This window comes from Globicephala melas, chromosome 3, assembly GCF_963455315.2.
Source record: "Globicephala melas chromosome 3, mGloMel1.2, whole genome shotgun sequence".
NCBI classification, from domain to species: domain Eukaryota; kingdom Metazoa; phylum Chordata; class Mammalia; order Artiodactyla; family Delphinidae; genus Globicephala; species Globicephala melas.
In genome coordinates, this window is record NC_083316.1 from 133,028,691 (window position 1) to 133,051,441 (window position 22,751).

General features: G+C 41.0%; 2 pseudogenes; both read right to left on the bottom strand.

The window, feature by feature from the left end:
• Positions 1–8,754: 8,754 nt before the first annotated feature.
• LOC115840749 (serine/threonine-protein kinase MARK2 pseudogene) lies at positions 8,755–9,331 on the bottom strand (annotated as a pseudogene).
• Positions 9,332–9,412: 81 nt separating this feature from the next.
• On the bottom strand, positions 9,413–13,253 carry LOC138842297 (serine/threonine-protein kinase MARK2 pseudogene; annotated as a pseudogene).
• Between the last annotated feature and the right edge of the window lie 9,498 nt (positions 13,254–22,751).

A 22,751-nucleotide genomic window follows, 5' to 3' on the forward strand; every position in this document is an offset into this window, starting at 1 on the left:
CTGATTCTTCCCCTGGAATTTGAAATTAGGACCAAAGCGGAGACAACAAGGGATTCTTTTTATATGACTGGACTCTTGCCCTATAGGTACAAAAACCATGATGGAACTGAGTCCCTTCACCACCACCCTGCCCTTTTGTTGTGTAGGCTGATAACAGAAAAGTCAGTCTTAGTGATTAAAGAGCAAAGCAGATGTAGGGGCGAATGGGTGATGAAATGTGGGAGAGAGTGACCTTTGGATTCCAGATGGCTTTCCATTTCTTATATCTGTCTCTTCCTGAGTCTTGGCTTGGATTCCATGAGCTTCCCATGTATGCTTTTAATATGTGCCCCATCTCCCTACCCTTTTAAATTTAAGCTAGCTCCTATAGATTTCTGTTACTTCATTGTTAACACAATCCATCTATGCAGGCACTGTGCCTATACCTATAACCTGGTGAGTTCAGACACTGAAAGAGAGGATTCTTGCTGAAGGCCACCGGTAGAACAAATGTTGCATGGATATAAGGTGTTGGGAACACCCAGGAGGGATTTCTAACTCCACCTGGGAGTACTGGCAAAAGTTTCGCAGAGCTGGTGAAATTTGAGCTGGGCTTTGAAGGATGATCGGAGTTTACTGGGAATGACAAGGGTCTAAGTCCGATGTGGCCAAGCTGGTATGTAAAGGAATAAGGGAGAGCACGGAAACTGGAGATGTCATTTGATGCCAGAAAAGTCAAGGGTTTCTTATGCCATGCTAAAAATAACAAGGCATATTTTCAAAAGAGAAATGAAGATAATCTAAAGCATAATTTGGAAACAATTGGTCTGGAATATCTCCTCATTATGGATTCATTTGCTATGCACCGTAATAGAGCTGGTCCTTTTAAATGCATTTGGAATTCAAATGACTCTCACATATACCTTCTATAAGGTTTGGCCTATATTTTAGAGGAAGCTATTGGAAAGCATCCGTAATCTTTCATTCTGGTTGTAATATATTTCTGTGGCATGGCAGAGGCATTAAAAAAGAAGACTTTCACACATCACATTGGCTTGGGCCGACGTTAATTAGAAACAAAAGCAATTTGTGTTTAATTTAATGGTAGTGGGAGATTCATTATAATGTTCTTTGGTCAGACACAGTGCAATGAAGGTAGATTTCTGTGTTATTTTTCTCTCTCTTTCTATTTTCTTTGTCTTTCAAAGCTATGGTTTAATGTATTTCCTGGGAATTCCGACTCTATTCTTTTCATTTTCTCTCCCATTTGATTTTTTTTGTTGTTGTTGTCACTATTAAATTCGAAATTCAGTTCTTTTCTACTTCTAAGCTTACATTTGTTTGTTTCTGCATCCTGTAACTGCACATTTCTAATCTTCTTTATGGTGGGCAAAGTCAACTGTGGATTATTCAGGGGTTAGTAGCCGGGTTACTAGGTCACCTTCTTCTTCCTGTTTATGATTTTATAACCTTTCACTAACACATTCATTGATAATTACCCAGGGATGAAGGAGGAAAAGGAACTCGAACAATTAAAATTTGGTGATTTTGGGGCAAATTTGATGAAAGGTTGGTTGGGGAAGGATTTGAAACTCCTGGCTAAAAGCAAGAACTTTGATTGTCAGTAGAGCTGATATTCCTGGACATACTGACTTTCCTGGATTAGAATAATAGGTTGTGGAGGGAAAGGCTAACAGTATTCTGAAACTAACCCAGTTTTTTATAATACCTGATTTTTGGAGGTAACTATAAGAGTTCAGGACCCTCAGGCTCCTTTCTGAAGTTTTAGCAAGCTGGAAGAAAAGGTTTTCTTTTAAGAAGATAGGTCCTCTAGCCTACTCCTTCATGGGATAATTTGCTTCTCATGTGGGAAAGCAGAACAGCCAGAACCCCCACTCACTTTATTGAAAGGTGGATGTAGATAGTGCGGCTTTCAGGCCCATGGATGTGCATTCTAGTCCTTGCTTTGCTGTAATCTAGCTATGTGATAACAACAGAAGCAGTACAAATAATACGCATATCCTTATGGTTTATTGCGATATTGTTTTATGCCAGACATTTCTTCTTATACTTCATTCTTGCAAAAACCTTATGAAATAGGAAAGATTAATATCTCTATTTTATATACAGGAAAACCGAGGGGGAGAGAGACAGGGAGAGAGAGATTATGCAGTTTGCCCGAGGTTACATGGAAGGAGACTGGCAGGAATCTAACTCCGGAGCCTTTGTTCTTAACTGCTACGTTGTATGTTCTTCCAACACTCAATTGCCTAGTCTCTCTGCTTGTTCTTACAAAAGGGAAATTCATGATTGCTGTGACACCCTCTTCCTATGGGGAGGATCAAATGAGAGTGTGAAAGGGAAAATGTTTTGAAGACTATAAAGCAGCAGAAAAACGCAAACAGTTATGAAGATGGACAGGCTGAAAGAGAGAAGGAAGTCTCCCTGGAGTGAGAATTAGAGTTTGACCTTCAGCAAAAGGGCTGCCATCACTTAGTGACAGCCCAAGCTGGGAGCCTGGGTCCCTTCTTCCACAGCTGTCAGAATGGCAGGGGCAAGGGACAGACGCCAGGCCTGGGCATCCAGGCGTGATTGGCAAGGCCCTCTTCACCAGAGGCTCTGGGCAGATTCACTCAGAGCTTGACCTTTTGAATGTAAAACACTTGTCAGGTTGCCAACTGCCAACCAGCCAGGGGGTGGATTCAGCCAGGAGAAGAATATTCCTGTGGCTGTTCCAGGGATGCTCTCTCTCTGGACCCTGTAACCACAGGGTCTCTTTTGAAGAGAAATGGCCTCTACAGAGCTCAGGGTATACTTGGAAATTGGAATCTCTTTAGTATCAGGTTGGTGTTTCTCAAATTTAAAAACCATGCCTCCATTTTATAAATGTGATACATTCTGTAGTTTGTATTATAAAAATTAGTTATACATATTTTTCATTTTTTAGCTGTAGAATTGTGTGGTTTATTTGAGTGTTTTCACCTCAAGTCTGGTAAGTCTCTCTAAGCGAGTTTCAAGGGGAGGGAATGCTTGTTCTCTTGGTAATCATTGATATAAATAGTTTATAGAAATGTCTCAGTTGACCCATTTGCATAAGAGATTGGCATAAGAGAGCTTGTGAAAGCAAAATCACGGATTGTTCTATAAACTTGTTATTGGTGGAAAAGCTTTCCTTTAGGAATAAAAAACCAGAGAAGTCTAACATGAGAAGTTAGTAATTTATGTATTTGCAGTCACTGACTACCTAGGATATGCATTTACATCATGTTGTTTAAATGTTTACAGTTAGGTCGATTGTAAAATGGCTGCAAATTCCTCCCATTCCAGATTGCATTCCCCTTTGCCATGTGACTTTGCTCATCCTTCTGTCAAGAGATGATAGAGTCTGTTTCTCTACCTCTTGAATCTGGGCTTGTCCATATGACCTATTTTGGTCAAAGGAACATTAAGAAATGTGATGCAAGCAGAGGCCTGAAAACTGCTTATGCTTTGGGCTTGCCCTTTCTTGCTGCTAGGAGTCTTTTTGCCACCACTGACAAAATCCAGATCAGCATCCTGGAAGATGAAAACACATGGAAGAAAAGACAAGGGGCCAAGAGGAGGCCCCTATCCTGACTGTTCTGCCAACCACCAGGCATGTAAGTGAACCACTGTGTCTCAGTCTGTTTGGGCTGCTATAATGAAATACCAGAGACTGAGTGGTTTGTAAACAAACAGACATTTATTTCTTACGTTCCTAAAGGCTGAGAAGTCTAAGATCAAGATTCCAACAGATTCAGCATCTGGTGAGGGCCTGGTTCATAGATGGCCGTCTTCTGGCTATGTCCTCACATGATAGAAGGAACAAGGGAGCTCTTTTGTGGTCTTGTGTTCTGTAACAAATATATAGTCGATTTTCATCCTGTTCCTGGCACAGAGCTCCTAAGACCCTTGAAATAACCTAAGTAATGTGAGCATGCTTTTCAACCACACCTGAATTTATGTTATTGAGGTCACTTTTGGATAGCCCTTAAGGTTGGGGACCGGTTGCCAAGGGAACCATTAAAGTATTAGAGGATTGGAACTTTCTGCCTCCCCTCCCACCCCTCTACCTCTGGGGAAGGGAGAGAGGCTGGAGATTGAGTTCAATCACCAATCATCAGTGATTTAATCAATCGTGCCTATGTAACAAAGCCTCCATAAAAATCTAAAAGGATGAGGCTCGGAGATTTTCCAGGTTGGTGAACAAGAATGTACCCACATGCCCAGAGGGCAGTGTACCCCACACTCGATGGAGACAAACTCCTGTGCTTGGGACGCTTCCGGCCTTCACCCTATGTATCTCTTCATCTGGCTCTTCATTCGCATCCTTAATATTCTTTGTAGTAAACCAGTAATGTGTCAATAGTAAGTAAACTGTTTTCCTGAGTTCTGTGAGCCACTCTAGCAAATTAATCAAACTTGAGGAGGGGGTCGTGGGAACTTCTGAGTTACAGCCATTCTGTCAGAAGTACAGGTAACAACCTGAATTTGAGCTTAGCATCCAAATGAAGTTGGGGGTGGGCAGGGGGCAGTTTTGTGGGACTGAGCCCTTTAACACAGAGGATCTGATGCTTACTCCAGGTAGATGGTATCAGAATCTAATTAAATTGTAGGGCACCAGGCCGGTGTCACAGAATTGCTCGGTGTGGGGAAAAGCCCCACACATCTGGTGTTAGATGTGAAGGCAAAGGAAGTGTAGGTGTGAGAGAAGAGGAGATACTCAGATTTTTCCCTAAAGAGGTTTCTTTTCCTTTCTTTTTTTTTTTTTTTTTGGTTATGCAGTGTTTATTAAGTAGATTCAGTCTTACATATGATATACAGATTCAAAAGAAAAAGGATTCCACATACTTAAGAAATCAGTGCATTGAGCAAGTAGCATCGTGGAGATAACAGCTTGATTAACAGCTCATTGGTCTTTTGTTAAGTGAAGAGAGGGAGTTGGCCTGTGCTAGTCATTCCACAAACAAAACAGAATTTAGTTGCATCACATAGAGAAGACATATTCTTTTATTTTATTTTTATAAATTTATGTATTTATTTTGTTTATTTTGGCTGTGTTGGGTCTTTGTTGCTACGCACGTGCTTTCTCTGGCTGCGGAGAGCGGGGGCTACTCTTCCTTGCGGTGTGCGGGCTTCTCATTGTGGTGGCTTCTCTTGTTGTGGAGCACAGGCACACGGGCTTCAGTAGCTGCAGCACGTGGGCTCAGTAGTTGTGGCGCACGGGCTTAGTTGCTCCATGGCATGTGGGAATCTTCCCGGACCAGGGCTCGAACCCGTGTCCCCTGCGTTGGCAGGCGGACTCTTAACCATTGCGCCACCAGCGAAGTCCCGAGAAGACACATTCTAAGAATTAAAATATTAAGCCACATTTACTGGAAAAACTCACTATATAGAACACAAATCATTTTTATAGAGCATTGAAGAGGAAGTCCTCACCTGCTTAGAAGAGCCACGTTAAGTTGCATAGGTACATATCTGTAAAAATATAATTTAGAGGTGAAGCCATTGATCAAGTAGTAAAGAGTCATCTTTAAAAGTTGGTGCCATCTGCTTTGTCTTAAGTGCCATATGCTTACTGTCCGGAGCCCCCTGCCCCTCCCCAGAGGTGATGCCTCATGAATGAGCTGCCTCCAGGGAACCCTGAAGAAATGCTTATACCGTGTGCATTGGAAAGTCTTCAAAGTCATCTCAGGTGGGGAACTTGCGCTCTTCCCCAAACGCATCTAAATTATGCCAGGGGATTGGAAACCTCTTGGGTTGTCCCTAAATCTTGGTTGGCTTGACCCTGAAGCTCCCGTGAGTCGACGTGACCTTCCCATTCCCAGGCCGTCGGGAGAAGAGCTATATCCACCCCCGGCTCTGCAGCCAAGCCCTGCTTTCACCTTCCATGAGTCCACGCAGTTTCCCACCTGCAGCCAATAGGAAGTCTCCCTTCTGACCCCTGCTCCTAAATGGACCACATGACAGAGGCATGTAGGCCATCTGCCACACGGAGATTTTTCTGAGATTAGAAACGTATTTTTCAGCAAATCTGAGTTCTGTGTGGTGTAGGTTTTTTGTTTTTGTTTTTAGGTGGAAACAGGTAAAAAGTGAGAGGTTTGTGTCTTGTGGCTTTGCTAAGCAGATGAGCTTTGAGGTGCACGTTCAAGAGGTTTCTTTTTGAAGGGCATTAATCCCATTCATGAGGGTCTACCCTCAAGACCTAGTCACCTCTCAAAGACCTCACCCCCAAATACCATCACATTGGGGATTAGGTTTCAACGTGTGAATTCTGAGGAGCACAAACCTTCAGTCTATAATACAGCCTAAAACCTCCAGTCCCATCCAAGCTGCCAGTTGATAACAGAGATTTGCCAAGCTGGCCTAGACCAGAACAACCGCCCAGTTGATCCACAGGATCATGAGAAATAATATTTACTGTTTTAAGCCACCAAGTTTTGGAGTATTTTATCATGTAGCAAAGATGATACAAACTCAAATTTCAACCCCAGTCCTTATGAGAAAGATTGGCAAACTAAGGCCATGGGGCTGGCCCCCCATTTTGTAATTAAAGTTTTATTGGAGCACTGCTAATTTGCAATGCATTTTTTTCCAGCTTCATTGCGATATAATTGATATACAGCATTGTGTAAGTTTAAGGTGTACAATGTGATAAGTTGATACATGTATATATTGCAAAATTATTACAATAGGGTAAGTTCACATCATCTCTATCACCTCATCTAATGTACCGAATGGTGACTGTTAACAATATTGTATTATAAATCTGAAAGTTGCTGAGAGAGTAAATCTTAAATTTTTTCACCACACCAAAAAAAAAAAAAAAGTAATTATGTTATGTATTTTCTATGGCTGCTTTTGAAAAATAATGGCTGAGTAGTTGTGACAGAGGCCAGATAGTCCTCAAAGACTAAAGTATTTACAATCTGATCCTTTAAGAAAAATTGCTGACCCCTACAATGAATTGTTTGTACTTTTCTGATTGCTGTAAAGGAGGTTTTCTTGATGCTGATTCTTTGTTAGTTGCATGCACTGGGAATATTTGCTCCAAGTTTGTAATTTATTTCACATACTTTAAGGTGTCTTTTGATAACTAATAAATTCTTAATTTTAAACAGTCAAATTGATAAATCTTTTTTTTCATAGTCAATGCTTTTTATGTCCTGATTAGAAATCATTCCCTACCTCAAAGTTTAAAAAAATCCACTTAGTGGGGCTTCCCTGGTGGTGCAGTGGTCGAGAGTCCACCTGCCGATGCAGGGGACACGGGTTCGTGCCCCGGTCCGGGAGGATCCCACATGCCGCGGAGCGGCTGCGTCCGTGAGCCACGGCCGCTGAGCCTGTGCATCCGGAGCCTGTGCTCTGCAACGGGAGAGGCCACAACAGTGAGAGGCCCGCGTACCACACACACACACAAAAATCCACTTAATTTTTTCTATTTAAAAATAAAAGTTTTGTTTATTCCATACTCCTAATTTGTCCCTCCTCCCCCTGTGGAATTAACAGATTGTATCTGGGATTAATAGATACAAACAACTATACATAAAATAGATAAGCAACAAGGATTTACTGTATAGCACAGGGAGTTATATTCATTATCTTGTAATAGCCTTTAATGAAATATAATCTGCAAAAAAAAAAAAAAACAAACCTGAATCACTGTGCTGTACACCTAAAACTAACATAATATTGTAAATCAACTATACTTCAAAAAAAATAATAAAAATAAAAGTTTTGTTTTCATATTTATGCCCTTACTACAATAGAATTGATTTTTGGTTATAATGTGAGGCAGGGATCCAATTTCTTCCTTTTCCACATGGATTGCAATTTTTTTTTACAGCTGTATTTAATGAACAGTTACTCCTTTCCCTACTGATGTGTCCCCTCTGTCATCTATCAATATTACATAAGTGTGTGGCTTTGTTTCTGAGCATTCTATTCTATTCTATTCTATTCTATTCTATCCTATTCTATCCTATCGTATCCTACCCTAACCTATCCTATCCTATCCTATCCTTTTCCATATTTGTAACTCTTTTTCCATGGAGAAACCTGGTTTTCATTATCCTTGATGTATTTAACTATTTGCTCAGTTCCCTCTGTATGTAACCAAATTTTTTCTGTGTAGGCCAAAATATAAGAGGGGGAGGAGGAGGGGCAAGGAAAGGAAGAAGGAGGAAAGAGGAAAGAGGAAAGAGGAAGGAGGAAGGAGGAAGGGTTTTGTTTTTTATCTTTATTTTACAGAACAATCTGCCCTCTCTCACAAACAAGGAAGAAAAGACCCAGAAGGGCAGGGGAGGGGATAAGTGCCCCAGGGGAAACAGACCAGTCCAGTCACTGCCTTTGGGGTGGGGCTAGGTGGCAGGCTGGCAGATGGAGCCAGCTGGCCCGTCCTTCTGTCTCCTAGGTGGTTCCTGGCAGCCTTTTAAAAAAAGACTTTTTTTTAATAAAAGAACAGTTTTAGGTTCACAGGAAAATTAAGAGGAAGATAGAGATTTAATATACTCCCTGTCCCCACACATGCATAGCCTCTCCCACTGTCAACATCCCCCACCAGGTTGGTACATTTGTTATAACTGATGAACCTTACATTGACATGTCGTTATTACCCAAGGTCCATAGTCTACATTAGGATTTACTCCTGGTGTTGTACGCTCTATGTTTCTGGACAGATGAATGTACAAGGATATGAATCTATGGTTAAGAGTATCATATAGAGTAGTTTCACTGCGCTAAAAATCTGGCAGCCTTTTAAAGCTTAAGTTCCTTGGTTATTTTAGAGGCAATGCTTTTGAGGGCCATGGAGGTGCTGGCTGTGTGTTTAAATGACCCTGTTGAGGACCATTGTGGGAGTTTGCACACCTCCGCCTCCCACTGCAGGAAGCCTTCTTGGCCCTGGGGTGCCATGCATGCACAGTAGCACCATTCCTTATTCAGCTCATACTGGCAGCTTTTGTGTCGAGCACCTTGCTGAATTTTCATGCCATGTTAAAGGACTCCATGGAGTTTGTGATCTTCATACTCCATGTAAAGTGCAGTGTGTGGCTTGGCCTCCCTAGCTTTGAGTATCTCCATATGCTGTTTGCTTACAGGTTTATGCAGGTTCCTTCTGGCACACCTGAAATAAGCATACCTTCATATAAACTTGAGGGAGAACTTGCTAAAGAAGCCGCCAGTGGCCCAGTGCTAGCTGTGGTTATTGCCCGAGGGAGAGGCTGGGATCACATTGGGGCAAAAATCTGTTGATCCCAAATATACTGCCCAGTGTGTAGGGAATTTCCTTTGGATAAACTGTGGAGAAAATTTGTTCCATCTGGGGTCCCAGCATCGCTGCTAAAGTTTTGAGTGGAGGAGGAGGCCGCAGGGACACACTGGAGGTTGTGCTGGGCTGCAGTGTTTGGCAATTAACCTAAGTGAGTCCTAGGATCCCTTTCTGTGTGTAACCTATGGATGCATCAGCTCAGTCTGCAGGGTCCTGTAGTTAGAGAGTGGCTCTACATAAAGCTTTAGCTTCTCATCTTCATGACCCACATTCGTTCATGAATCCTCCATGATTTACTCTAAAGTATCTCTCTTGCTGGGATTGAAAATGAAAGATTTCTTGAGCAGGTTTTCATGTTCCATGCACAAGTCTAAGAGAATATGGTATATTTTGCCCAGTACTCCCTCTCATATCTCCTTGAAGTTCTGCCCGTCAAAGGCAGGGCTCCACTGACCAGTATAAAGGAAGACTCCTAAGCTCCACACAGCAATGGAGGGTCCATCATACTTTTGGCCCTGGGAGAGTTCCAGGGCAGCATAACAGGGGACTGCCACAGAGGGTATCCAGCTTATTGCTAAAGGTGAATTTGATGCAGAGGCTAAAGTCTGCAATCTTGATGGTCATGTCAGCATCCAGGATAATAAACTTCTGGTGCTGGTACTTTATAGCAGACTCTATCTGGCAGAATTTGACTTGGATCTCTTTTTCTTGCAAACTGCCAAGAGCCACTAGGTACTCTCTTCCAGTAGCATATTCCATGACAAGGAGTCTTGTCCTCAGCCTCCATCACTTCAAATAACCTCACTGTATTGGGATGATTCAAAGCCTTCATGAATTTTACTTTGTGGGATAGTCCCTGGAGACTGGAGGAATCCTGTTGACGCTTGTCAATGATTTTCACAGCTGCCTCCTTCCCAGTCAGGATGTGTCAGGCCAACTTCACCTTGGCAAAGGTACCCTTGCTGTTGGTCTTGAGGAGCTGGTTGTTGCCAGCATGGGTCTCCTCCTCAGCAGAGATCGTGGAAAGCCCTGCAGCATGTTAGATTCGCTGCAGGGGTTGAAGGCAAGGTGTTCCAAGATCAGCGGAAAAGCTGGTTAGATTGGTCCAGGTCACCTCTAAAGAAAATCACTTTTCACACTACCTGATGAACTGATCTTTATAATGGAATCAAAACACAATGGCAGGGGCTTCCCTGGTGGCGCAGTAGTTAAGAATCCGCCTGCCGATGCAGGGAACACAGGTTCGAGCCCTGGTCCAGGAAGATCCCACATGCCATGGAGCAACAAAGCCCATGTGCCACAACTACTGAGCCTGCGCTCTAGAGTCTGAGATCCACAACTACTGAAGCCTGTGTGCCTAGAGCCCGTGCTCTGCAACAATGAGAAGCCTGCGCACTGCAACGAAGAGTAACCCCCGCTCGCCGCAACTAGAGGAAGCCTGTGTGCAGCAACGAAGGCCCAATGCAGCCAAAGAAAAAAGAAAGAAAAGGAAACCACAATGACAAACTAAAATAAAAATACACTAAGTAAAAAAGAAATGAGAAAAAATAATAAAAAAGAAAAAAATGAGGGAAAGAAAAAAGATATAAGTGAAAAAAAAAAGAGAAAAAGAAAAATGGAAACCAATGAGAAAAATTAAAAAGAGAAAAAAATAAAATGAAAAAGAAAACCAAAAAAAAAAAAACCAAAAAAACCCACAAATGGAATATACAGACAGCCTACAATGTAAAGGAGAAAACAAGCTAACTTTGGTCAAAATCCCTCAGGTCACTTTCAGCAGCTTCCCAAGCTAGAAGGACCACAAATCTAGGCCAACCAGGAACTTGTATAGGTGCTTAGAATTCCATAACAATGGCTCCTTATGAGGACATAGCAAGAAAGGGACCTATTACGGTTAGTGATACTCCACAGTGGTTTCCTCATTTTTTTTTTTTTTTTTTTGTCTGATGAACACTTTTAGACATAAAAAAATTATTGAAAATCCCAAACAGCTTTTCATTTATATGGATATAGCTATCAATATTTACATTATTAAAATTTAAAACCTGTATGATGTTTCAATGGCTTTTTTATTTCTAGTTTGAAAAGTTGTAATAATTTTTGGCTCAGTGTATTTTCAAATGTCCAAATATGTGGGGATTTTTAATTTGTCTCTTTATTAACTTCTTTTTTCATTTTATTCATTTTTTAGTTTGTATCTATAAAATAAAAATACTCTCTATAAGAAATATAACTTAAATGCCATTCTAAAAATACTGATTCCTCAATACCATCATCTAGTCAGTGTTAAAATTTAATTGTCTTATGCATTTTGAAATCTTGGTTTTTCAGATTATCTGCTTGAATTAGGATCCAAAAATCATTTATATTTTGTGATTGGTTCATATGAATTTAAACCTCTTTCAGTCTGTCACTTTCTACTCCATCTCCTTCCTTCCCTGTCTTGTTATTTATTTTTGATGAATTCATGTTGTTAATTTCCTACTGTTTGGATTTTCCTGATTGTATTCCTGTGGTGTACATTAACAAGTTCCTCTGTACTTCCTGTAAATTGATAGTTAAAATTGCAAGGCTGATGAGATTTAGATGTGATCTTTTTGGTGAGACTCCTTCATGCACGGTGGTGTGTTCTTTTATCAGGAGGCTGATGGTCTTTCTTTTTGTGAGGTTAGTAGGCTTCCATGCTCATTGCTGAGATCCATTAAATCATGACAAGTAGCAAAATACTAAATTTATCATCCCTTCATTTATTAGCTGGAATACTTCTGCAAGAGAAATGTCTCCCAATTAGCTCAATTACCTTGTGGTCATTGATGATGGTCTTTATGATTCCTTTTCCTGAAATTTGGTGGAGGCTTTTTTATTGGGCTAACACGCATATTTTTTTTCAATTGTTTTTCATATAGGACTTCCAGGTGAAATTTCACTTGAGCAAATGTTTCTTCAGCAAAAAAGTTAGTTTGAAAGGTTCTGAACTAAGCCAAAGAAATAATGGCCAAGTGAGGAATTTTGGCATCGGAAACATCATTTTGGATATTTGAGGTCCTGCCTGAGAATATTTGGGATCTTGTTAGGGCTGAAAAAAATATAAAGTCAACCATCTACAGCGCTACCCACAGCCCTTACCAATGTGCCCAGCATGTAATGTATGGTCAATGTATGGTAGCCATTGCTAATATAGCATAATCTAACCATCTAATTTTTTATGTGGGAAACTAGGGCTCATTCATTAGTTTGTTCATTCATCAGATGTTTCCTGGGCCCTTATGCTCTGAGGAGGCACTATTCTGGGTGCTCGATAAACTTCAGAAGAAAGTCCCTGAGTTTCCTGTGCTTTGTTGTGGGGTGGGGAAAACAACAAGTTAACAAATTAACAGCCATATTGAGAGGGTGATGAATGATATGAAGGAAATAAACATGATGATGTGTTAGTGCTACTGGGTGGGACATTACTTTAGATGGGTACTAACATTTCATATGAAATTTCTTTGACAGGAAGGGGCAAGATCTATGAAAAGGACTCTCTGAACAGAGGGTACCACAAGGCAAAAGGCTCTGAGGAAACCAGTTTGGTATGATTGAATTGCAGAAAGTCAATCAGTGTGGCTGACATAGTGAGCAGGCAGAAGTGTGGTGGAAGGAGAGTCGAGAGAGGCAGGCGGTGGCAGAGACCAGAATCTAGCTTTTCTGGTCGATTCTGTCCTGATACATTTTGTGTTTCATTTTGCATGATTCTGGGGCACTGTAGCTGTGTTTCTTCAGCATAACATGCGCAGCTGCAGAATAGAATGTTTTAGAAATCACTTCTCTCTCCCTGTCTGCCCCTGCTCCCGTCTAGACCTGTCCCTTAGGTAGCCAATTCTGAAGGAAATCTGGTCCCTTGCTGCAGCCTGGGTTTTGTTTCTGATGACTACAGTCTCGGTGTTCCCAGGGACTGAGGTGTGAGCTGCTGATTTGAGCAGGGTTGAAGAGCCAGCTCCTGGACCATTCCTGCTTTGTGCTCTGCCCTGACCTCTGGTGGACTCAGCCTGCTAAGACATTGACCAAGCTAGAAGCTGGAAGCCTTTGCCTTCTATCCCTACCTGCCTGAATTTGGTTCGGAGTGTGCACTCTATTATGAAGGCTTTGTGAAGAGACAGAATTTCAGACACTGCCATGGGGTGGCCAGATGGCTTTTGACCATCCAACACCTTTTACGCTGGTATGACAACCATTCTTTAGAGTTTGGATGCCATCTATCCTGCCAGTACCCCAGGCACAATGCATGGGCATAGGATCCAGCCTGACCAATGGGAGCATTCATTCCTTTGGCCTGAAGGATTGGTTCAGAAAGAGCACATGGTCCAAATTGGGCAGATCAGGTCTTCTTTAAGGGTTTGATACAGGGACCTTGGGACAGAGGGCATCGCTCTTTCCCCTGGATCTAGAATTTTATAGATCCTTGTATACCTGGATTGCCAGTAACCATCTGTTTGGCCCCATTGAGAGAGGCTGCCTGAGAAATTAACACTGAGGAGGAAGGTGGGGTCTGGAAATTCAAAGGGAGTTATCATTTAAGCTTCTGCTTCTGGGTGTGCCAAGGGTGAACCAATAAATTCCTTTTTTCTCTTAAGCTACTTTCAGTTGGGTTTCTGTCACAACTGGAAATCTCCTAATTAATACCACAACCAGTGTTAGTCAAAGTTATTATTAGTAGTAGATAATCAAAAGTAAATTTGAAGTATATACGGTGTGACACCTTCCTTTATGACACCACATTTGTAATTATATACTGATCTGGGTAACTATTTTTTTAAATAAATTTATTTATTTTTATATTTTAAAAAAAGTTCAAAATTAAAATTAGGAAAAGAGAAAAGATTGCCCTTATCTGAATGGGCACTCACGTTTGCATTGCCTTTAAGAAACTTCCAATTCCCTAATTATAGGACAAATACACCAGAGAAGGACCATTTGCATTACAAAATAATTTTTAATTTTCCAGGGGGGGGGAAATCCCCTCAAGTCTTATTCAAATAACAGCGATTAAAATGATCCAATGGGGGCTTCCCTGGTGGCGCAGTGGTTAAGAATCCGCCTGCCAATGCAGGGGACACGGGGTTGAGACCTGGTCTGGGAAGATCCCACGTGCCGCAGAGCAACTAAGTCCATGCACCACAACTACTGAGCCTGTGCTCTAGAGCCCACGAGCCACAACTACTGAGCCCGCGTGCCACAACTACTGAAGCCCGCACGCCTAGAGCCCGTGCTCCGCAACAAGAGAAGCCACCGCAATGACAAGCCCGCACAATGCAATGAAGAGTAGCCCCCGCTCGCCGCAACTAGAGAAAGCCCACCTGCAGGAACGAAGACCCAATGCAGCCAATAATAAATAGATAAAATAAGTAAATTTATATAAAAAAAAAATGATCCAATGAAGAGTTCAGCTGTAGGAGAAATTGGAATTAGCCCTAGAGGGCAAATCTTCCCTCCCTCCCTCCCTTCTATCCTCCTTTCTTTCCTTCCTCTCTTTATCCCTTCCTCCCTTCCTTCTTTCCTTCCTTCTCTCTGTTATTTTGCTAAAATAAAAAAAGTTCTTTTTTTTTTTTTTCCAGACTATGAAGTTACTGTAAAAAAGAAAGTTCGGACAATAAGGAAAGGTGTAAAGGAGACAGCAAAAATTACCCATGATGTTACTAATACCTAAAAAATACCTAAAAAACACCTAAATACTAATACCTAAAAAATAATAGTAAAAGCAGTGTAAGGCGTTGTTCTAAACATTTTACATATATTAACATGTTTAAACTTCACTAATAACCAGAGGAGGTAGTTCCTACTGTCATTCACATTTTACAGAAGGGAAAGTTGAGGAAGAGAGTGTTAAGTTTCTCAAGATCAAATTCTGTGTGGCCTTGTTGAGAAAGAGGCACTTTGGACCCTTTGGTAAATAGTCTTTGGTACATATGTGTGCACAGTTGCTCACATTCATGTGTGTGTACAAATGTGCACACACCATAATCAGCCACATGTACACAGACTTGCGCACACATATGCCACTATTACATGTATGAGCACACAGACGTTTTACAAAACAATCATTTTATCATGGCACCTTATGACTTGATTTAAAAATATATACAATAGTAGGCAGAAGAGTATAATAAACCCCATGTGCTCATCACTCAGATTCAACAGTGGTCAACTTGTGGCCAATTTTGTTTCATCTCTACTCCCAGTACTTTCCCTTCTCTATAGATTAAAAAAACAAACAACTAACTTTGAAATAATTTTAAACTTAAGGAAAATTGCTAGTATAGAGAATACCCAAATACACTTTACCCAAATTCACTGATTTTTGACATTTTGCCACATTTGCTTTATCATTCTCACTCTTGTTTTCTCTGCATGTGTGTATGTATGTGTACACATACATATAAAAATTTTAATTTTTTGGACCATATGAAAGGAGGCTGCATGGCTGAGGCCCCTTTATTTCATCATACCTCAGTGCCCGTTTCCTAAGAACGAAGATATTTTCTTACATAGCCACAGTACAGTTATTAAATTTAGAAGTTAATTAATACAGTACTTTTATCTATGGTTCATATTCACGTTTTGCCAATTGTCCCAATAATGTTTTTGTTTTTGTTTTTTATTTTTTTACATTTTTATTGGAGTATAATTACTTTACAATGGTGTGTTAGTTTCTGCTTTATAACAAAGTGAATCAGTTATACATATACATATGTTCCCATATCTCTTCCCTCTTGCGTCTCCCCGCTTCCCACCCTCCCTATCCCACCCCTCCAGGCGGTCACAAAGCACCGAGCTGATCTCCCTGTGCTATGCGGCTGCTTCCCACTAGCTATCTACCTTACGTTTGGTAGTGTAAATAGGTCCACGCCTCTCTCTCGCTTTGTCACAGCTTACACTTCCCCCTCCCCATATCCTCAAGTCCATTCTCTAGTAGGTCTGTGTCTTTATTCCTGTCTTACTCCTAGGTTCTTCATGACATTTTTTCCCCCTTAAATTCCATATATATGTGTTAGCATACGGTATTTGTCTTTCTCTTTCTGACTTACTTCACTCTGTATGACAGACTCTAGGTCTATCCACCTCATTACAAATAGCTCAATTTCGTTTCTTTTTATGGCTGAGTAATATTCCATGTATATATGTTCCACATCTTCTTTATCCACTCATCTGATGATGGACACTTAGGTTGTTTCCATCTCCGGGCTATTGTAAATAGAGCTGCAATGAACATTTTGGTACATGACTCTTTTTGAATTATGGTTTTCTCAGGGTATATGCCCAGTAGTGGGATTGCTGGGTCATATGGTAGTCCTATTTGTAGTTTTTTAAGGAAACTCCATACTGTTCTCCATAGTGGCTGTATCAATTTACATTCCCACCAACAGTGCAAGAGTGTTCCCTTTTCTCCACACCCTCTCCAGCATTTATTGTTTCTAGATTTTTTGATGATGGCCATTCTGACTGGTGTGAGATGATATCTCATTGTAGTTTTGATTTGCATTTCTCTAATGATTAATCATGTTGAGCATTCTTTCATGTGTTTGTTGTCAGTCTGTATATCTTCTTTGGAGAAATGTCTATTTAGGTCTTCTGCCCATTTTTGGATTGGGTTCTTTGTTTTTTTGATATTGAACTGCATGAGCTGCTTGTAAATTTTGGAGATTAATCCTTTGTCAGTTGCTTCATTTGCAAATATTTTCTCCCATTCTGAGGGTGGTCTTTTGGTCTTGTTTATGGTTTCCTTTGCTGTGCAAAAGCTTTGAAGTTTCATTAGGTCCCACTTGTTTATTTTTGTTTTTATTTCCATTTCTCTAGGAGGTGGGTCAAAAAGGATATTGCTGTGATTTATATCATAGAGTGTTCTGCCTATGTTTTCCTCTAAGAGTTTGATAGTTTCTGGCCTTACATTTAGGTCTTTAATCCATTTTGAGTTTATTTTTGTGTATGGTGTTAGGGAGTGATCTAATCTCATACTTTTACATGTACCTGTCCAGTTTTCCCAGCACCACTTATTAAAGAGGCTGTCCTTTCTCCACTGTACATTCCTGCCTCCTTTATCAAAGATAAGGTGACCATATGTGCGTGGGTTTATCTCTGGGCTTTCTATCCTGTTCCATTGATCTATCTTTCTGTTTTAGTGCCAGTATCATACTGTCTTGATTACTGTAGGTTTGTAGTATAGTCTGAAGTCAGGGAGCCTGATTCCTCCAGCTCTGTTTTTCATTCTCAAGATTGCTTTGGCTATTCGGGGTCTTTTGTGTTTCCATACAAATTGTGAATTTTTTTGTTCTAGTTCTGTGAAAAGTACCAGTGGTAGTTTGATAGGGATTGCATTGAATCTGTAGATTGCTTTGGGTAATAGAGTCATTTTCACAATGTTGACTCTTCCAATCCAAGAACATGGTATATCTCTCCATCTGTTTGTATCATCTTTAATTTCTTTCATTAGTTTCTTATAATTTTCTGCATACAGGTCTTTTGTCTCCTTAGGTAGGTTTATTCCTAGATATTTTATTCCTTTTGTTACAATGGTAAATGGGAGTGTTTTATTGATTTCACTTTCAGATTTTTCATCATTAGCATATAGGAATGCCAGAGATTTCTGTGCATTAATTTTGAACCCTGCTACTTTACCAAATTAATTGATTAGCTCTAGTAGTTTTCTGGTAGCATCTTTAGGATTCTCTATGTATAGTATCATGTCATCCACAAACAGTGACAGCTTTACTTCTTCTTTTCTGATTTGAATTCCTTTTATTTCCTTTTCTTCTCTGACTGCTGTGGCTAAAACTTCCAAAATTATGTTGAATAAGAGTGGTGAGAGTGGGCAAACTTGTCTTGTTGCTGATCTTAGGGGAAATGCTTTCAGTTTTTCACCATTGAGGACGACGTTGGCTGTGGGTTTGTCATATATGGCCTTTATTATGTTGAGGAAAGTTCCCTCTATGCCTACTTTCTGGAGGGTTTTTTAATCATAAATGGGTGTTGAATTTTGTCGAAAGCTTTCTCTGCATCTATTGAGATGATCATATGGTTTTTCTCCTTCAATTTGTTAATATGGTTTATCACATTGATTGTTTTGCATATATTAAAGAATCCTTGCATTCCTGGAATAAACCCCATTTGATCATGGTGTATGATCCTTTTAATGTGCTGTTGGATTCTGTTTGCTAGTATTTTGTTGAGGATTTTTGCATCTATGTTCATCAGTGATATTGGCCTGTAGTTTTCTTTCTTTGTGACACCCTTGTCTGGTTTTGGTATCAAGGTGATGGTGGCCTCGTAGAATGAGCTTGGGAGTGTTCCTCCCTCTGCTATATTTTGGAAGAGTTTGAGAAGGATAGGTGTTAGCTCTTCTCTAAATGTTTGATAGAATTCGCCTGTGAGGCCATCTGGTCCTGGGCTTTTGTTTGTTGGAAGATTTTTAATCACAGTTTCAATTTCAGTGCTTCTGGTTGGTTTGTTCATATTTTCTATTTCTTCCTGATTCAGTCTTGGCAGGTTGTGCATTTCTAAGAATTTGTCCATTTCTTCCAGGTTGTCCATTTTATTGGCATAGAGTTGCTTGTAGTAATCTCTCATGATCTTTTGTATTTCTGCAGTGTCAGTTGTTACTTCTCCTTTTTCATTTTAAATTCTATTGATTTGAGTCTTCTCCCTTTTTTTGTGTGATGAGTCTGGCTAATGGTTTATCAATTTTTTTTTATCTTCTCAAAGAACCAGCTTTTAGTTTTATTGATTTTTGCTATTGTTTCCTTCATTTCTTTTTCATTTATTTCTGATCTGATTTTTATGATTTCTTTCCTTCTGCTAATTTTGGGGATTTTTTTGTTCTTCTTTCTCTAATTGCTTTAGGTGCAAGGTTAGGTTGTTTATTCGAGATGTTTCCTGTTTTTAAGGTAGGATTGTATTGCTATAAACTTTCCTCTTAGAATTGCTTTTGCTGCATCCCATAAATTTTGGGTCATCGTGTCTCCATTGTCATTTGTTTCTAGGTATTTTTTTATTTCCTCTTTGATTTCTTCAGTGATCACTTCGTTATTAAGTAGTGTATTGTTTAGCCTCCATGTGTTTGTATTTTTTACAGATCTTTTCCTGTAATTGATATCTAGTCTCATAGCGTTGTGGTTGGAAAAGATAGTTGAAACAATTTCAATTTTCTTAAATTTACCAAGGCTTCCCTTGTGACCCAAGATATGATCTATCCTGGAGAATGTTCCATGAGCATTTGAGAAAAATATGTATTCTGTTGATTTTGGATGGAATGTCCTATAAATATCAATTAAGTCCATCTTGTTTAATGTATCATGTAAAGCTTGTGTTTCCTTATTTATTTTCATTTTGGATGATCTGTCCATTGGTGAAAGTGGGGTGTTAAAGTCCCCTACTATGAATGTGTTACTGTTGATTTCCCCTTTTATGGCTGTTAGTATTTGCCTTATGTATTGAGGTGCTCCTATGTTGGGTGCATAAATATTTACAATTGTTATATCTTCTTCTTGGATCGATCCCTTGATCATTATGTAGTGTCCTTCTTTGTCTCTTGTAATAGTCTTTATTTTAAAGTCCATTTTGTCTGATATGATAATTGCTACTCCAGCTTTCTTTTTGTTTCCATTTGCGTGAAATATCTTTTTCCATCCCCTTACTTTCAGTCTGTATGTGTCTCTAGGTCTGAAGTGGGTCTCTTGTAGACAGCAAATATATGGGTCTTGTTTTTGTATCCATTCAGCCAATCTGTGTCTTTTGGTGGGAGCATTTAGTCCATTTACATGTAAGGTAATTATCGATATGTATGTTCCTATTCCCATTTTCTTAATTGTTTTGGGTTCGTTATTGTAGGTCTTTTCCTTCTCTTGTGCTTCTTGCATAGAGAAGGTCCTTTAGCATTTGTTGTAAAGCTGGTTTGGTGGTGCTGAACTCTCTCAGCTTTTGCTTGTCTGTAAAGGTTTTAATTTCTCCATCAAATCTGAATGAGATCCTTGCTGGGTAGCGTAATCTTGGTTGTAGGTTTTTCTCCTTCATCACTTTAAATATGTCCTGCCAATCCCTTCTGGCTTGCAGAGTTTCTGCTGAAAGATCAGCTGTTAAACTTATGGGGATTCCGTTGTGTGTTATTTGTTGTTTTTCCCTTGCTGCTTTTAATATGTTTTCTTTGCATTTAATTTTTGACAGTTTGATTAATATGTGTCTTCACATATTTCTCCTTGGATTTATCCTGTATGGGACTCTCTGTGCTTCCTGGACTTGATTAACTATTTCCTTTCCCATATTAGGGAAGTTTTCAACTATAATCTCTTCAAATATCTTCCCAGTCCCTTTCTTTTTCTCTTCTTCTTCTGCAACCCCTATGATTTGAATGTTGGTGCGTTTAATGTTGTCCCAGAGGTCTCTGAGACTGTCCTCAGTTCTTTTCATTCTTTTTTCTTTATTCTGCTCTGCAGTAGTTATTTCCACTATTTTGTCTTCCAGGTCACTTATCCGTTCTTCTGCTCAGTTATTCTGCTATTGATCCCATCTAGAGTATTTTTAATTTCATATATTGTGTTGTTCATCGTTGTTTGTTTCCTGTTTAGTTCTTCTAGGTCCTTGTTAAATGTTTCTTGCCTTTTGTCCATTCTATTTCCAAGATTTTGGATCATCTTTACTATCATTATTCTGAATTCTTTTTCAGGTAGACTGCCTATTTCCTCTTCATTTGTTAGGTCTGGTGGGTTTTTATCTTGCTCCTTCATCTGCTGTGTTCTTCTGTCTTCTCATTTTGCTTATGTTACTGTTTGTGGTCTCCTTTTTGCAGGCTGCAGGCTCATAGTTCCGATTGTTTTTGGTGTCTGTCCCCAGTGGCTAAGGTTGGTTCAGTGGGTTGTGTAGGTTCCTTAGTGGTGGGGACTAGTGCCTGTGTTCTGGTGGATGAGGCTGGATCTTGTCTTTCTGGTGGGCAGGTCCACGTCTGGTGGTGTGTTTTGGGGTGTCTGTGGACTTATTATGATTTTAGGCAGCCTCTCTGCTAATGGGTGGGGTTGTGTTCCTGTCTTGCTAGTTGTTTGGCATAGGGTGTCCAGCACTGTAGCTTGCTGGTCATTGAGTGAAGCTGGGTGCTGGTGCTGAGATGGAGATCTCTGGGAAATTTTCACCATTTGATATTATGTGGAGCTGGGAGGTCTCTTGTGGACCAGTGTCCTGAAGTTGGCTCTCCCACCTCAGAGGCACAGCACTGACTCCTGGCTGCAGCACCAAGAGCCTTTCATCCACACAGCTCTGAATAAAAGGGAGAAAAATTAAAAAGAAAGAATTAGTAGAAGTAGAAAGAAAGAAAGAAAGAAGGAAACAAAGAAAGAAAGAAAGGAGGGAGGGAGCGAGGAAGGAAGGAAGGAGGGAAGGAAGGAAAAAAAGAAAGAAGATAAAGTAAAATAAAATAAGATAAAATATAAAGTTATTAAAATAATTATTAAGAAAAATAATTAAAAAATAATTAAAAAACAAACAAAGAAAAAAAAAACGGACGGATAGAACCGTAGGACAAATGGGGGAAGCAAAGATATACAGCATAAATCTTGCTCTCAAAGTCCACCTCCTCAATTTGGGATGATTCGTTGTCTATTCATGTATTCCACAGCAAGTTGATTGTGGAGCTTTAATCCGCTGCTTCTGACGCTGCTGGGAGAGATTTCCCTTTCTCTTCTTTGTTCTCACAGCTCCCAGGGGCTCTGCTTTGCATTTGGCCCCGCCTTTGCGTGTAGGTCACCGGAGGGCGTCTGTTCTTCGCTCAGACAGGACGGGGTTAAAGGAGCCGCTGATTCGGGGGCTCTGGCGCACTCAGGCCGGGGGGGGAGGGAGGGGCACTGCGTGCGGGGCGGGCCTGCGGCGGCAGAGGCCGGCGTGACGTTGCACCAGCGTGAGGCGCGCCGTGCGTTCTCCCGGGGAAGTTGTCCCTGGATCCCGCGACCCCGGCAGTGGCGGGCTGCACAGGCTCCCCGGAAGGGAGGTGTGGAGAGTGACCTGTGCTCGCACACAGCTTCTTGGTGGCAGCAGCAGCAGCCTTAGCGTCTCATGCCCGTCTCTGGAGTCCGCGCTTTTAGCTGCGGCTCGCGCCCGTCTGTGGAGCTCCTTTAAGCAGCGCTCTTAATCCCCTCTCCTCGCGCACCAGGAAACAAAGAGGCAAGAAAAAGTCTCTTGACTCTTCGGCAGGTCCAGACCTTTTTCCGGACTCCCTCCCGGCTAGCTGTGGTGCACGGCTAGCCCTGCAGGCTGTGTTCACGCCGCCAACCCCAGTCCTCTCCCGGCGCTCCAACCGAAGCCCGAGCCTCAACTCCCAGCCCCGCCCGCCCCGGCGGGTGAGCAGACAAACCTCTCAGCCTGGTGAGTGCCGGTCGGCACTGATCCTCTGTGCGGGAATCTCTCCGCTTTGCCCTCCGCACCCCTGTTGCTGCGCTCTCCTCCGCGGCTCCAAAGCTTTCCCCCTCTGCCA